The 15,233-nt window shown below is 45.5% G+C and overlaps 1 protein-coding gene across 1 annotated transcript in view; it reads left to right on the top strand.

Moving 5' to 3' along the window:
• DYNC2I1 (dynein 2 intermediate chain 1) overlaps positions 1–2,752 on the top strand; it is a 61,697-nt gene extending 58,945 nt beyond the window's left edge. The window contains exon 23 of the mRNA XM_080938740.1: positions 2,727–2,752. The gene's annotated coding sequence lies outside the window, so the exon portion shown is untranslated. The remainder of the gene's footprint in view (positions 1–2,726) is intronic.
• Positions 2,753–15,233: the final 12,481 nt, after the last annotated feature.

Here is a 15,233-nt window from a genome sequence, read left to right as displayed (position 1 = left end):
CTAGCAGTCCAAGGCTAGGAGTCCAAGGCTAGGAGTCCAAGGCTAGGAGTCCAAGGCTAGGAGTCCAAGGCTTGGAGTCCAAGGCTAGGCATTCAGGGTCGGGAGTTCAGGGTTCTGCTTAGGCTGTTATCTCCTAATACCATTGCATTGTGGCTCAAGTGCCAGTTCGTGGATTGGAAGGCCACACAGGTCAAGCCACACGGAGAGTGAGGGTGAGCCAGTGGGAAAACTCCCTACACCTTGCCAGTAGACCTGTAGGGAATACAGCAGCATATTTAAAGCTCTTTATGCACTTCTCTGGCCAGGGCTGCAATTTCTTGGGGCTGGCTGGTGGCTGGAAAACTCTGCAGCCTGCATCTAATCCCATGTGGATATGTCCTTATTTCCCAGAGACTGTAAACTCTGACATTCTCTTTCAATTCCTGTGTAACCACCCCCAGCATCTCATCCTGTGTAACAACCCCCAGCATCCCATCCTTGTGTAACAACCCCCAGCATTCCATCCTTGTGTAACAACCCCCAGCATCCCATCCTTGTGTAACCACCCCCAGCATCCCATCCTTGTGTAACAACCCCCAGCATCCCATCCTTGTGTAACAACCCCCAGCATCCCATCCTTGTGTAACCACCCCCAGCATCCTATCCTTGTGTAACAACCCCCAGCATCCCATCCTTGTGTAACCACCCCCAGCATCTCATCCTGTGTAACAACCCCCAGCATCCCATCCTGTGTAACAACCCCCAGCATCCCATCCTTGTGTAACAACCCCCAGCATCCCATCCTTGTGTAACCACCCCCAGCATCCCATCCTTGTGTAACAACCCCCAGCATCCCATCCTTGTGTAACAACCCCCAGCATCCCATCCTTGTGTAACAACCCCCAGCATCCCATCCTTGTGTAACCACCCCCAGCATCCCATCCTTGTGTAACTACCCCCAGCAATGTCTTTGTGTTGACTTGGAGCTCATTTATTTATCATGAAAATGACAGAGTAGATCAGAGAGGCCCGTCTCAGTATGTGCATATGCACATGACACACAAGCACATACACAGGACATGAAGGCATGCACAGATACACACCACATGCACATGCAGACCCAGTCAGGTACGGCTGTCGTCTGATTTCTCTCCACAAGGTGGCACTGTCTCTGTCCCCTGTCATACTGGTCACTGAATCACAAGGAACAGTAGGCAACAGCACTGCTGGGCAGAAAGGGAGGGCTGCAAGAATGTCGACAGAGGGCATGTTTATGTGATTGGCACAGTGCCACTGAGTAAGTGGCTGTTTAGCCAACCCTTGTTAAACAAAGGCCTGGAATCTCCTCTGCAGCTTCATAAAACTCAGGAGTCAGTGACGGCCGTGGGAGTGAGGTGAGGCCGTAGGTTCAGTGACTGCTCAGTGCTGAAGATGGATGCTGTTTGTAGGTTTCCTCATCAAGCTGGAATCAATGTTCTTGTCTTCGGGTTTCCTCTGTGTCTCCGTGTCTTTGAGTCTTAGACAATCACCCTCATCTGACTCTTTGCTGGCTCCAAATTGCTTCCTAGTTATGTGGCGCTTTTGAGTCATTTGACCCAAGTGTTGCACTGTGTGAGAATTATTTCCAATAGGTGAAGATCAGAAACCTCTCATTGGTTTCTTTGTTGGTTTGTCCGCTTGTCCTGCGAGCTGTGTAGGCTGACTGGAATCACAGGAGGACTGATGGACAGAAAAGACATTACAGGAAGGAGAGCCAGCACTTAGTGGCTCTGTGGCCCTCTGGAAGTCTGTGTATATCTGAGGCACTGCCTTTGAGGTGACACATACCTGTGACCCAGAGCCACGTGCTGAGTGTGCACAGGGTAAAGAGACTATTCTTCTCTCAGTGTTTGCAGCCTCCAGTCCCACAGTATCCGGATGTTTCCTTTTCAGGCTCCATAGCTGAGTGTCCTTCGAGTTACACAGAAATGCTGTGTAACACCCCCCCCACACCCACACACACTACCATGGATTGAGCCCTCTCAAGAGATGACAAAATAAAGCTCTCCTTAAGCTGTTTCCTCCCCCGGTTTCTGTATAGTATTACTCACTGTGCTGATGAAACAAATTACCACAAATATCCTCTGAGGATGCTGGAGTAGCTTGGTTAGGGAGAGAACACTCCATGGGGCCATGTGAGGAGAGAGCTGAGGTGTTGTAAGAAAGGCTGGGGTCCCTGAGAAGCATTAGAACACTAAATGCTGGGGTGGGGGTGGGGAGAGAAAAGGCAAACAGGGCTTTTCAGAATTATTTTATTTTTGCCTTGAGTAAGTTGAGTGTTTATGGTGATGTTTCACTTAAGGCTCTTAAATGTTCTTAGTGGTCCCCCCCCCCCCTCCACGGGGTTTACAGTGTGGCTTTTCTCTTGCTTAAGTCATTACTCCTCATCCCAGCAGTCAAGCCTTTCCCCATGCTGAGCTTAGGGTTAGGGAGGGGGAGGGAGAGAGAGAGGGCTATTGAAGGGGTCTTTTCAGGTCTGGGATTTGCCTCAGAGTCTTCCTATAACATCTAGGGCTCAGGGTGTTGGTTTGTGAGATCTTTGCCTTTTAACATTTTGCTTAGCATCTTGGTGATGTTCTAAGATGCTCATTTCTCACAGAACAGGATTTGTGTGAAGCACAGGCCCGTTTGGTGAGGCTGGGGGTGTCTGAGATATGCAGTTTCTAGGCCCCTGCCCTTTCCACAATCTATTCCTCCCACTCCACCAGCTGCATAGTGTCCTGAGGAGACGGAGTGAAGGTCCTGGTAGTGTTCTTCCTGTCCCAGCAGCGCCTGTCGTCATCAGCTTCTGTGGGCACCTTGGATCTAAAGGAGTGTTCATCAGAGGGTAAGACCCCAGGGCATCCAGCATGGCATCAGGTCTACAGATGCTGTCTCTAAAGGCTTTGGTCTGGGTGGTTTTGGCATACTGATGACTGAAGGCACATGTCCTGGTTCTCAGTGAGCTTATCCTGAGGGAAACTTACTGAGCTCCACATCAAGTAGTTCCTTGTACATTCACAACCAAGAAGCTATTGAACAGAAGACAAGGGTGTGTTTGTAAAAGCATCATGCAGTCCGGCATGTCAGACACTAGGGGGCAGCAGCAGCAGCCTGAGCTCTGCTCGCCTACTTCTCCACACTTTATGGCCTGAATGCTTGATTCCAAACACAAGAAGCAGTAGGCTTAAAAACTTAAATACAATTCTATTTATATCCAAGGAGAGGATTCTCCACATTGATCAAACAGGGGGAACATTTTTATTTTTTTAAATAATTTCTTTCTATATACATCAAAATTAAAAGAAATGCCTGCCTGCCTTTTAGCACAACTTTTTTTTTCTCCAGGGAGATTGTGCTGGTATCTGAAGGCAGCTTAGACTCACCAAGTCACAGTGAGCACACACACTAAGGAGTCCTGGTTATGGTGTGGTTTCACCCATCACTAACCAACCATTGTTTCGGCCCCCGTGTCTCCTGCAAGTGGCAGTGTAAGTTGTCAGAACTTTGTGAAAGGTCTTTTTGGGAGGCCAGGTCCTCCGGCTGGCATCAGGCTTCCCTCTTTTCCCTTTACCAGCAGGAGATGCCAGTTCCTTGAGCATTGTTGTCTTGACAGCTAAGGGAGGAGCACAAGTGTCTCTTTACTCACCCATCAGTGGAACATTAGTGTCACACCTCCCCAAGGCCCAGAGCATCACACAAGAGGGGGCAGAACGCTTGTAAGAGTCAGAGCTTGGAGAGGACGGGGTGAGACTGTCTTCTGGACATGACCACTGCACTCACAAATGCACAGAGGCTGTGGTCACCTCCAGGAAACATGCATGATGACAAGCCACACAACATACCAACATTTGGAGGGACCCACAGGCCTCCACTACTAGCTCAGCAGCTACTCACAGCTGTGGCTGCTAGGGGAGGATTGCCAGCTTTCGCTAAGGATGTTACTGTACCAGGTAGGTTCACCATACACCCACGGATGGCCCCATACTCCTGTCCATCTGAGTGACATTAATCAGACACTGCCGTGAGAACAAGAAGACAGCCTTCATCAGCTTCCAAGTCAGCCAGAGCTCAACTTGGACTTCATGCCCTCAAAACTGAGAAATAAATCTTTTTATAATTAAAACTATTTTTACACCTATTTATTTATGTATATGGTGTGTGTGTGAGTGTACCCATATGTACATGAGTGCATGCCCTAGCATGTGTTTGAAACGCAGAAGACAGTGAGTCGATTTTCTCCTAAGAACTGGCCATCAAACTTCCATATGGGCAGCAAATGCCTTTTCTCACTGAGCCATCTTATGGGCACCATTTTCTTTTTTCTTTTTCTTTTTCTTTCTTTCTTTTTTTTTTTTTTTTTAATTTTTGGAACAGTTTTTAATTTCTCAAGCTGCATCCTCACCATACTATACAGAACTGCTGGGCAGGTCAGGAAAGCATCTAAAGATCAGGAGAAGGAAGCCAAAGAACTTTGCAGAGTCCTTCCCCTTTCTCTGATCTCTCTGCTGGGAAGGATGTATAACCACCTGCTCAGCCCAGCAGCCAGCGGGCACACACAGATGGTCGCTTGGTGCTTGAGAAGTGGGGCTAGCTCTTGGATTCAACATCAGGAAGGTGTCCTAGGCATTGGCAACAGTAGCTTGAAAGCAGTTCACTGTCACTGCTGAGGGGTGCGGAGTTTATACTCTGCTCTTGGAGGCCACCCTTGAGAGTCAAGGCTCTGCCCATTGAGCTCTTCCTAAAAGCTCACCAATACCCATACCCTGTGGGAAAACTTGAGGGAGACCATGGGCAAGTTCAAGTCCAAGATAGCAAACAACCTGTTTAGAAGGTTTCCCACATTTGACAAGTGTCACCAGGAACCAAGCCTTTTCTGGTCTCACATGTAATTTTAAAGTTATATATGTTTACAGTTTGGTTTTCAAACCCAGACTACAAAATAAAGAACCAATGCCATCCTGGGCAGGGAGGGTGCACACCTTTAATACCAGCACTCAGGAGGCAGAGGCAGAGAGTGAGTTCCCAGACAGCCAGGATTACACGGAGAAACAAAAACAAACCCAAACCAACAAAAAGTACTGATGTTATCTTCAAAAACGCCATGCTGGCTCACCCACACTGCTTCATCAGTCCTCGCAGCTAGGACTGGCTTCTGTTTTCAATCTGTCCTCTAATGTCACCTAACTACTACCATCTGTTAATCACCATGGTGGCAATTATGTAGCCTTATCTTTTGTCTGTTTGTGGATCTATTCACCTATCATAGTAGCAATTGCCTGTCATCTGTCAAGTACCTATAGCTATCATTTAGCTGCATGTCTGTCAATGTCGCATGTGTGTCTGTTGTGGCTGCCCTGGTGCTGTTTGTATTTTGATGCTAATTCTGCTTCCCCAAGAAGGGCTGCCTAGTCATGTACTCAGGCGACTTCATTGGAACCCTCTCCCCATTTTCACTTGTAAAATACAGGTGAGAGCCTGTGATTGGTTAGGGAAAAGGAAGGTGGAGCTAAAAGGTTGGAGGGGAAGGTAAGAGGAAGAGGAGGTGGAAGGAAGATGGAGCTGACGCATGTGGCCTGGAGAAACTGCAAGTTATAAGGGATCTTATAGCTGGGGAACAGAGAAGTTTAGTGGTAGATCTGCCTGACATAGGCACATAGTTTATGTTCAAATTAATTGAGTTGTGCTTTCTTTGCATGGGCTTATTTGGGTTGGAGAGGCTACGGCAACATATGTCTGTTCTTGTTTGAGCTTCAGGGAGTCAGGGAGCTTTCGGGTGGGGGGGACCAACCCTCAGCCTTAGCAGCCTGTATTCAGGGTGTTTTTCTATATTGTGTAAAGGTCCTAATCACCGCTCTGCTCTGGTAAGATTTTTTTTTTTTTTTTTTTTTTTTTTTTACATGTTTGACTTGACTTTTCAAATGTCTTTTTTTTTTGTTTGTTTGTTTGTTTTGTTTTGTTTTAAATAGACTGAGTTACTTGACCATGGTTTAGTTTCTATATGTAACTAATTTTCTATTGGGGGATTTTATTTTATTTTTTTGCATTTAACAGACATTTGAGGAAAAATAATAAAATAGCACAAAATAATTACATCTTAACTCTAGGATGTTATGCTAAGGCAGCACCCAGCCTATGACACAGCACTGAGACTGGCCTCAAGGTGGGACTTTTAGGACTCTGGAAGCCCCTCAGCGGAACAGCATGGTGCATTATTTTCAACAGGCATGGGTTTCCTTCATCCAGTCAGAAGGCACCAACCTCCATCTTTCTGCCTGGACTGTGGTGAGCTTGTTTAGCTCCATTCCGTTTGAACTTAGTGAGTTGCATGCTCAGCTTCCTTTCCTATCAGCTTTTACGTTCTTTGTGAGTAGAAGTCATTAAAATGCCAGCCAGTCCAACCATTTAAGTCCCATTTGTGGACCGTTTCATAAGGTACTCTGTTACGTTTCAGAAGCTGCCCATTCAGCGCCCTGTCACCTAGAAAGCAGAACTATACAAGATAATCTGCCTCCAAGCATAGTGCTTTCCCAAGTTTTGTTGTCCTGCAAATTGAAAGATGGAGATGTACCTTTGGAATCTTTACTCTGATCGCATTTAGAATCTCGCTGTTCTCAGAAGCACGGCGTGTCGGTGGTTGTTCAGTGCATTGCGTCCCGTCCCTGGATGCTGTGTTTTCAGGGAGTGGGTGCTGACCTTAGGGATTGACACTGTGCTGTAATAGCTGTCACATGCCCCAGGAAAACCACCCGTCTGCATTTCCAGGGCACTGATGATCTAGAAAGACCAGGACCTCTGCTGTCCTTTCATGGCACACATGTTGTCAGATGTGTTTGTGTGGGGAGCAGATGTGTCTGTATGAGGCAGAGCCTATGGATGCTAACATGTAGTGAGCAGAGCATCCATAAATAAGGCCAGATGTTTTTTCCTTGGGTTCTTATAACTCACTTCAGTTGCCACGGGGACAGCTGGTGTCAGTGGGGAAGCACATCAGTAGAGCGGCAGCAGGTGGTGCTGAGGCTGGGTCAAAGGAGGTCCAGGTGGGCTTGGTTCTTGCCCATGCTACCCACTAGTGAGCACCGTTTCTATCTGTTGGGTCTTAGTGATCAGGGCCTGGTCCAAACCTGGGAAACCGAGCATCTTGGGGACACTGAGGCATGCAGAAGGCTTTCAAGGAACCAGTCAAATCTGTTCCAGTGCTATTTCTGACATTTTGAAGGAACCTCCTTAGTTTTCGATGCTGGATATGCACATGGTTGTCAGCTTACACTCAGCTTCCTTTCTCTCTGCCTCGTTTCGTTTCTGTTTTGTTTTGTTTCATAGAGGTCATTCTAACTGGATTGGGGTGACATCATCTCCTTGTGGCTTTGATTTCATTTCCCCGATAGTTATTGAAGTTGTGTGTGTGTGTGTGTGTGTGTGTGTATGTGTGTGTGTGTCTATTGCCTGATTTTAATAGGGTCATCACTATCACCTTTATGCTGCAGTTGTGTGAGTTCCATGTATACTCTTAAGTTGTTTCTCAATGGGTGACAGGTTTGTGACAGTTTCTTCCCACTCCGTAGGCTGCCTGCTCACTCTTGATTGTTTCCTTTGCAGTAAAGAAGCTTTTGTGGTTTGATGTAATCCGTGTCTATTTTTGCTCGTTTCCCGGGCTCTTATCCAGAAAATCCGTGCCCACTCTGTGGACCTGAAACATTTCCCCAGGGTCCTTCCCTGGTAGCTTTGTAGTTTCAGATCTTATATTTCAGTCTTTAATCCACATAACTTGACTATTCTGAGATGCCTTACATTTTTCCCACGGGGCTGGGGGTGAGGCTTTTAAATGGCTAAGCGGTTTGTAAATCCCGAGCCCTATTCTGAAGAAACAGTTCATACCTTTATGATACCAAGTGTAGGGCTCTCCCTCCTGCCCGCAGGATCTTCCTCAGCAGCTTTTGAACCAGGAATACCTTCTGGTCCTCATCCCTTTAGCTCCTGTCTCAGGATGTCCAAGGCTCTGAGCCCAGGCTCTGCACCCAGGAGGACATTGCCTTCCGAGATCTTACCACCGCAGACTCCCTCAGGGTCCTTCTTCCTCAGGTGAGATGTGGGACATACTTGTGAGACAATGCAGAACCTTCCAGTGTCCAGCCTCACCTGATTCAGTCCTCAGGAAATGCTTCCCCGAGCTGACTCGAACTAACCTACCTCTGCTTATCTGGATTACTTTCTCATGGTGGTTAGAAGTATGATTTGTCTAACACGATGGCGTCATCTAAAGCTATAAAATAACAACAATGCTCACATTAATGCTTACCTGAATGAAAGTACAAACTCTTACACATTAAGAGCTTATTAAAAGCAGTGGGCACATCTCCACATTAAACCAGGTACACTGAAACTATTAGAAGAGAAAGTGGGGAAAACCTTAGAACACATAGGCATAGGGTAAAATTTCCTGAACAGAACACCAATGGCTTGTGCTTTAGATCAGGAGTCAAGAAATGGGACCTAATGAGATTGCAAAGTTTCTGTAAGGCTAAGGACACTGTCAAGGAAACAAAATAGCAGTCAACAGATTGGGAAAAGATCTTTATCAATCCTACATTTAATAGAGGCCTAATATCCAATGTATACAAAGAACTCAAGAAGTTAGACTCCAGAGAATCAAACAACCCTATTAAAAAATGGGGTACAGAGCTAAACAAAGAATTCTCAATTGAGGAATATCGAATGGCTGAGAAGCATCTAAGGAAGTGCTCAACATCCCTAGTTGTCAGGGAAATGCAAATCAAAACAACCCTGAGATTCCACCTCACACCAGTCAGAATGGCTAAGATCAAAAACTCAGATGACAGCAGATGCTGGCGAGGATGTGGAGAAAGAGGAGCACTTCTCCACTGTTGGTGGGACTGTAAGCACCCCGGAAATCTGGTGGTTCCTCAGAAAATTGGACATAGTCCTGCCTGAAAACCCAGTTATTCTACTCTGGAAATATATCCCAGAGAAGATTCAACATACAACAAAGACACATGCACCACAATGTTCATAGCAGCCCTATTTATAATAGCCAGAAACTGGAAAGAACCCAGATGTCCTTCAGTAGATGAATGGATACAAAACTTGTGGTATATTTACACAATGGAGTACTACTCAGCTATCAGAAACAATGACTTTATGAAATTCCTAGGAAAATAGATGAATCTAGAGAATATCATCCTGAGTGAGTAACCTAGTCACAAAAGAACAGACATAATATGCAGTCACTGATAATTGGATACTAACCCCAGAAAGCTCTGGACACCCTAGACACAACTCACAGATCATATGAAGCTCAAAAAAGAAAGACCAAAAAGTGGAAGCCTCAGTCCTTCTTAGAAAAAAAAAAAAAAAGCAGTAAGTGTATAGCACCCTCTCAGAGTGGGGTACACCTAAACCTTAAATCATTAATAACTCAAGAGCTAAGAAGATATCCTTGTGGCAATTTTTGGTATTTAAAAATCATGTTTAATCTCTACACACCAAGAAAACGCTGTTTCCATGTTATGTTCTGTTCTACATGTACTTTATGCTTATGGTAACTAGTAAGATTCTAATGTGTATTATCAGACTTCTCAAAGAATCAAGTACTGACAAAAATATATTCATATAATTTTATCTCAAAATGCTCTTAAAAATCTGTACATGTCTCTCTGTCTGTCTGTCTGTCTCTCTCTCTCTCTCTCTCTCTCTCTCTCTCTCTCTCTCTCTCTCTCTAATAAAGTTGTAAGAAAAAAAAAAAGCAGTGGGCGCTGGAGAGATGGCTCAGTGATTATGAGCACTGACTGCTCTTCCAGAGGTCCTGAGTTCAATTCCCAGCAACCACATGGTGGCTCACAATCATCTATAGTGAGACCTGATTGATGCCCTCTTGTGGTGTGTCTGAAGACAGCGACAATGTACTCATGTAAAATAAATGGATGAATAAATCAATCTTTTTTTTTTTTAAAAGCAGGTCACTACATTATTTCTTTAAATTTTGGTTCTTTTAAAAAATTTAATCATAATAGTTGCACAATGGAGATAGCTGGATAATTTCCTGCCAAAAACATCAAAAGTTTAAAAATGAAGGAGAAGTAGAGAATTGACACCAAGGATAAATGTGCTTTATATTATTACATTTTAGTATCTTTTAAATGTATAAATCTGCATACACCTATTAAAATCAGTGTAGCATCTCTGTGTAGGAAATCTGTTGATGCAGGCTTGTTCCGTTTGCTTTTGTTAAGACATCTGGTCTTCTAGGTGACACTGTTCCTCTTTCTTACGTGACTTGAAGAGAGCTCCACCCATGCTTGCATCAAATTCTCTGAAAGTCCTCTCTTGCCTCACAGGGCATTGGATGTTCTGAGCTGCAGATGCCAACGTCTTCATTTTAAAGGGACAGCACATGATGGATTGGCTGATATTTGGGGGCAGGTGATTTTTAAAGACAGGATGAGAGCAGAGAGTTATTCTGTGGGGTCCTGTACACTTTTGAAAAGGTGGTTTAAACCATCTCTGTTTTAATTTTTATAGGAAAAAGATCATTACATAATACCAGGGATCTCATTGCTTAGGACCCGATGAAGCATTGTTTCTTAAACTCCCAGGCACTCCTACCCAGACTAAGTCCCAGACATTCAGTCTCTCTTGAAGCAGTGGGCCTTCAAGTAATTCTCCAGAAGAAATGAGTTTGTGTGAGTCTATTTACCCTGTCCCAGCCTCATTTCCAGCCTGGCTAGTGTCCCACATTCAGTTGGGTTAGTAGGCCCTGACATAGCGGGCCATCCACCGAGTGCTCCCTGACATAGCGGGCCGTCCACTGAGTGCTCCCTGACATAGAGGGCCATCTACTGAGTGCTCCCTGACATAGCGGGCCATCCACTGAGTGCTCTCTGACATAGAGGGCCATTCACTGAGTGCTCCCTGACATAGAGGGTTGTCCACTGAGTGCTCCCTGACAGAGGGCCATTCACTGAGTGCTCCCTGACATAGGGGGCCGTCAACTGAGTGCTCCCTGACATAGAGGGCCGTTCATTGAGTGCTTGCAGGAATAGGCACTGTATTCTCCAATGTGGGATAATATCTCACTTCCCCTTCCCTATCTGCTAAACATTTTTCTTGAATCTGCTATGAGCAGGTACTGAGCTGAGCGCTGGGGAACCAAAGACGGGTAAGAGATTGTCCTGGCCTTTTGGTGTGGGTGGGTAAGCCAACACCAGCATAAATCAGAGGACCTGCCTACAGAAGTATTTTGTTTGACCTTTGCAGTGTTTTATAAACGTTCGAATAGTTTCCATGGGACACAGCCTTGAGTTCCCCTCCAGGTCTCCCATACCCTGCCCAGTTCCCGCCGGAGCTGATGACCTGTGAAGTCCGCACTGATTGCAGTCTAAACACTGTCCCCTGAGACGCCACAAGCAGAGGGCTGGCTCTCCGGAGGTTGAAGGTCAGACATGGAAATAAACATGCTTGGTAGGTCCTAAGTCTGGTGTCGCCGAGGGGACTTGGAGGCTTCAGCCGGCACGGTGAACATTATGCCCAGAGCTTCTTGAGAATGTTTCAGTAAAGTTGGAATAGACCACATTCATACTTAGCTTGTCAAATGTGGCCGGTGCCATAGAACTCCTAAATGATTCTGTGTCACTGTTTCTTAGTGGTTGGTGTGACTCTGCATACAGGGTGCTTTCCCACTGTTCCAAGTATTAACACGTCCTACATTCTGAGATAAATACTGGCCATATGCAACTTTATTTGTTGTTTTACTCTCATGTATTAGGAATCTAGAACTTTCATTTATTGAAGATTAAGAAGATCTTCCAGGTAATCCCTAAACAAAACAGGAAAACAAGAAACAGCGGCAGTGGCTGTCTTCAACCTGTGCATCTCAATCCCTTTGGGGGGGTCAAATGAGCCTTTCACCAGGGTCACGCCTCTTCCATTAGCACCTTACCCTGTACTGCCATAAGTGAAGATTTCATTGTGTCCTCTGTTTCCCCAAACCTAATATCCACAGCCACTCCAGACTAGGCCTCAACATTCCTTCCAGGAAGATGGAGGCCTGCCCTTGGAGGGAATCTGAGTTCTTGTTTCCAGGGAACATTCTCTTCTGTCTCGATGCCTTCTGGAGTTTGTACAGAGCAGTCAGAGAAAGCAGCAGCGGCACCAGGAGCCATCGGTGTGGCTCCTTACAAGCTTCTGTAGTTCCTGGGGCACAGAGCCTCCTGGGGTAGCCATTAGCTCTCAGCTGTTCAGTCGCAGTGAGATACTAACTTGCCGTACATCATACACCCCTTCATCCCAAAAACAAACAAACAAACAAAACTATGACTTCTTTTTGAGATTTGTTGAGAATGTGAGAAATGTCTCCTCTCTGTAGTCATACTACGTACCCTAGACAGCCAGTCGCTGGCATAAAAGAAACCTTTTAATTTTAGTGCTTCAGACTGAAGATGCTTCCAGACTGTTCAGTAACGACGCTTTCCCGTGTGACAGGCTGAGCGTAGAAGGCTAAAGCCGAGGCTCAGCAGAAGGCCTGCCCCAGGCCTGTAAACACCACAGCTGGGCATGATCTATCCTAAGATGTACATGGATCCCAGAAATATGAGACCATCAGAACTGGGGATGAAAGCAGCCGTCGACTGCTCAGTACCAGAGTCACCGGCACCACACTACTCCATGGTCTTATCTGGGTCTTCAGTATCAGCTCACTGAGCTCGGAGTGTGGCTGTTTCTGATATTCTGCTGAGTCCTGGTTTGGATTCTCTTCCGTGCATCCCTGACTGCAGGCTCTAGAGTGCTGGGCCTGGACCGCACTTATCTCCTGCCATCCAGGGGTCTGTTTCTGGTGTGTGTGTTATCTGTTCTGTCTTGTCTGCATCTAAACTTCACACACTAGATAGCTCAAGTGCTTGGGGTTTTTAAATACACCCAGCTCTCCAACTATGTAGGAATTAAGTGGGAGAAGCTTCTACCTCCTCTGATTTTTGTGTAAACAGTCATGGACAAAATTCCTGAAAACACTTTCAGAGTTCATTTTGCCAACAAGGGCAGGTGCATTCCTTTCATGGGGTTTTTTCTTGTGATCAGCAAATGTGGTGAGGAGTTGTACCACTAGCACATGTCTGGTTTGTGTGATGTGACGTCAGAGCCCCCTGTCTCCCAGCGGTGCACAGCTGAGGGCAGAGCAAGCCCAGGAGCATGCAGAAGCTCTGAAGCCTGCTCACTACAAAAGGCAGAGAGCACTGAATACAGATGAAAGCAGCTTGGGTGTGGAGCACCTCTGACATTTCTCCTGGCCTCGGAACGGCAGTGACTACTCTCCATTGATGTATGGAAGCTAATGGAGGTTCCCGCTCTATCTTACACTGCTGTAATAAGTGGACATTACCTCCTCCTTTATAGAGATGTTGACTCATGAGCCCCCAGCCACATAGGTACCCATGACCAAAAAGGAAGTTGGGAGGAAAGGCTTTGTTTCACTCGCAGTTCCATGTATCAACTCATCAAAGGCAGTGAGGGCAGGCATCTGGAGGCAGGAGCTGATGCACAGGCCATGGAGGGGTGCTGCTTACTGGCTTGCTCTCCATGGCTTTCCCTGACTGCTCTCAAGAGGAATCCAGGACCACCAGTGAAGGGATGGATAGCACCAACAATGGTCTGGGCCCTTCCCCGTGGAGTAAGAACATTTCTTACAGTTGGATCTTATGGAGGCATCCCTTCAACTGAGGTTCCCTCCCTTCAGATAGTTCTAGCCTATGTGAGGTTGACATAGAACTATCCAGGACCCCTCTGCTGGGCACAATAAGGTAGGTGTGCCTCTCAGACTTCCCTACCCTTATATAAGTAAGTGTAAAGACAAATAAACCCATTACTTGTGCTTGGCTCATGGAATTTTTGCTTGTAGGATCTTCTCCGAGTGGAACATCTGTGCTTAGTGCTGGGAACGGCGGGGCTTTCAGTGAGGCACATGTAAGTTCCAGTGCCCACTTTCCTCAGAAGCGGATGTGCTGAGCTGAGTCCCTCCGAACATAACTGGGTGAGGTGATGCTGTAGAGAATTGATCTCACCATTGCCTTGATGATTCTGAAGACAAGAGCAAAATTCATATCTGATCTTAGATATCATCATAAGACCTTCAGTCCAGGAACTATGAACACCTGGGTGGAAGGCTCTAGAAGGAAAATAAAAGAAAATGGGGGACAAAAAGACATGGTGAAAGTAAGTATAACAAGTAGATTTTTAATTTTTGTTATATTTTTATTGTAGAAAACAAAATTTAAATGTAAATACGTTTTGATAACATTCGTTCCCTCCCCGGAGTCTTTTTAGGTCCTTTTACCTCACAACTTTATTGTTTCTTCTCAGAAAAGAAGCAAAAATCTAATACAACAACACCTACCCCCCAAAACCAATAAAATAAAATACTCCCCACCAAAACAGAAAATAAAAAGCACCAAACTGTAACCAAATAAAAGCACACAAAAGAACTGTGGAGTCTGTAACATGTTGTTCAGCTGCTTCTGAGCACAAGGCCTGTACTGCTGTGGTTAATATGTCACTCCACTGAGAAACCTGATTTTCCCTCTTCCAGGTATAAATGACAGTTCAGTTGTTAAACCTTTATAATAGTAGCCAGGTTATCATTTATTCATTCACTGACTCATTCATTCATTCATTCATTCATGCACTAACATTTTAAATACAACAAAATAAAATATAATAAGATAAAACAAAAACAGCCTTGATAATGGAGAGGAAAAACAACGGAGCCCAGAGGGAGGTACAAGGGTCAGAGGCCCATTTGTTTACACACTCAGGAGTCTCATGAAATCACGGAACTGGAAGCTGTAAGGACCTTTCTACACTGCGGACCTGGTACAGAACCATGGAGACCCTGTACAAGCTGCCTCGGTTTCTGTGAGATCATAAGAGCTTTGTTGATTTAAAGAGTCCTGTTTCTTGGTGTTTCCACAGCTTTTCCACCTTCTCTTCCTCAGAAGGTTCCTTGAGCCCTGAGGGGAGGAATTTGATGAAGACATCCCACTGAGGACTGAGTGTCCTGCGGTCTCTTACTTCCTGTATATTGTCTGGCTTTGGGTCTCCTTGTTTGTCCCCATCTTCTCTGATGATGGCTGAGCATGGCTCATCTATGGGTATCACAGATTGTCATTAGGAGTCCTTTTATCACTACAGTTTTTCCCTTTTATCTTCTCTTAGGCCAGTATTATTGG

The sequence above is a fragment of the Micromys minutus genome (assembly GCF_963924665.1).
Source record: "Micromys minutus genome assembly, chromosome: 1".
NCBI classification, from domain to species: Eukaryota; Metazoa; Chordata; class Mammalia; order Rodentia; family Muridae; genus Micromys; species Micromys minutus.
Note: the sequence above shows the minus strand (reverse complement) of the source record. Positions and strands in the feature narration are given on the sequence as shown.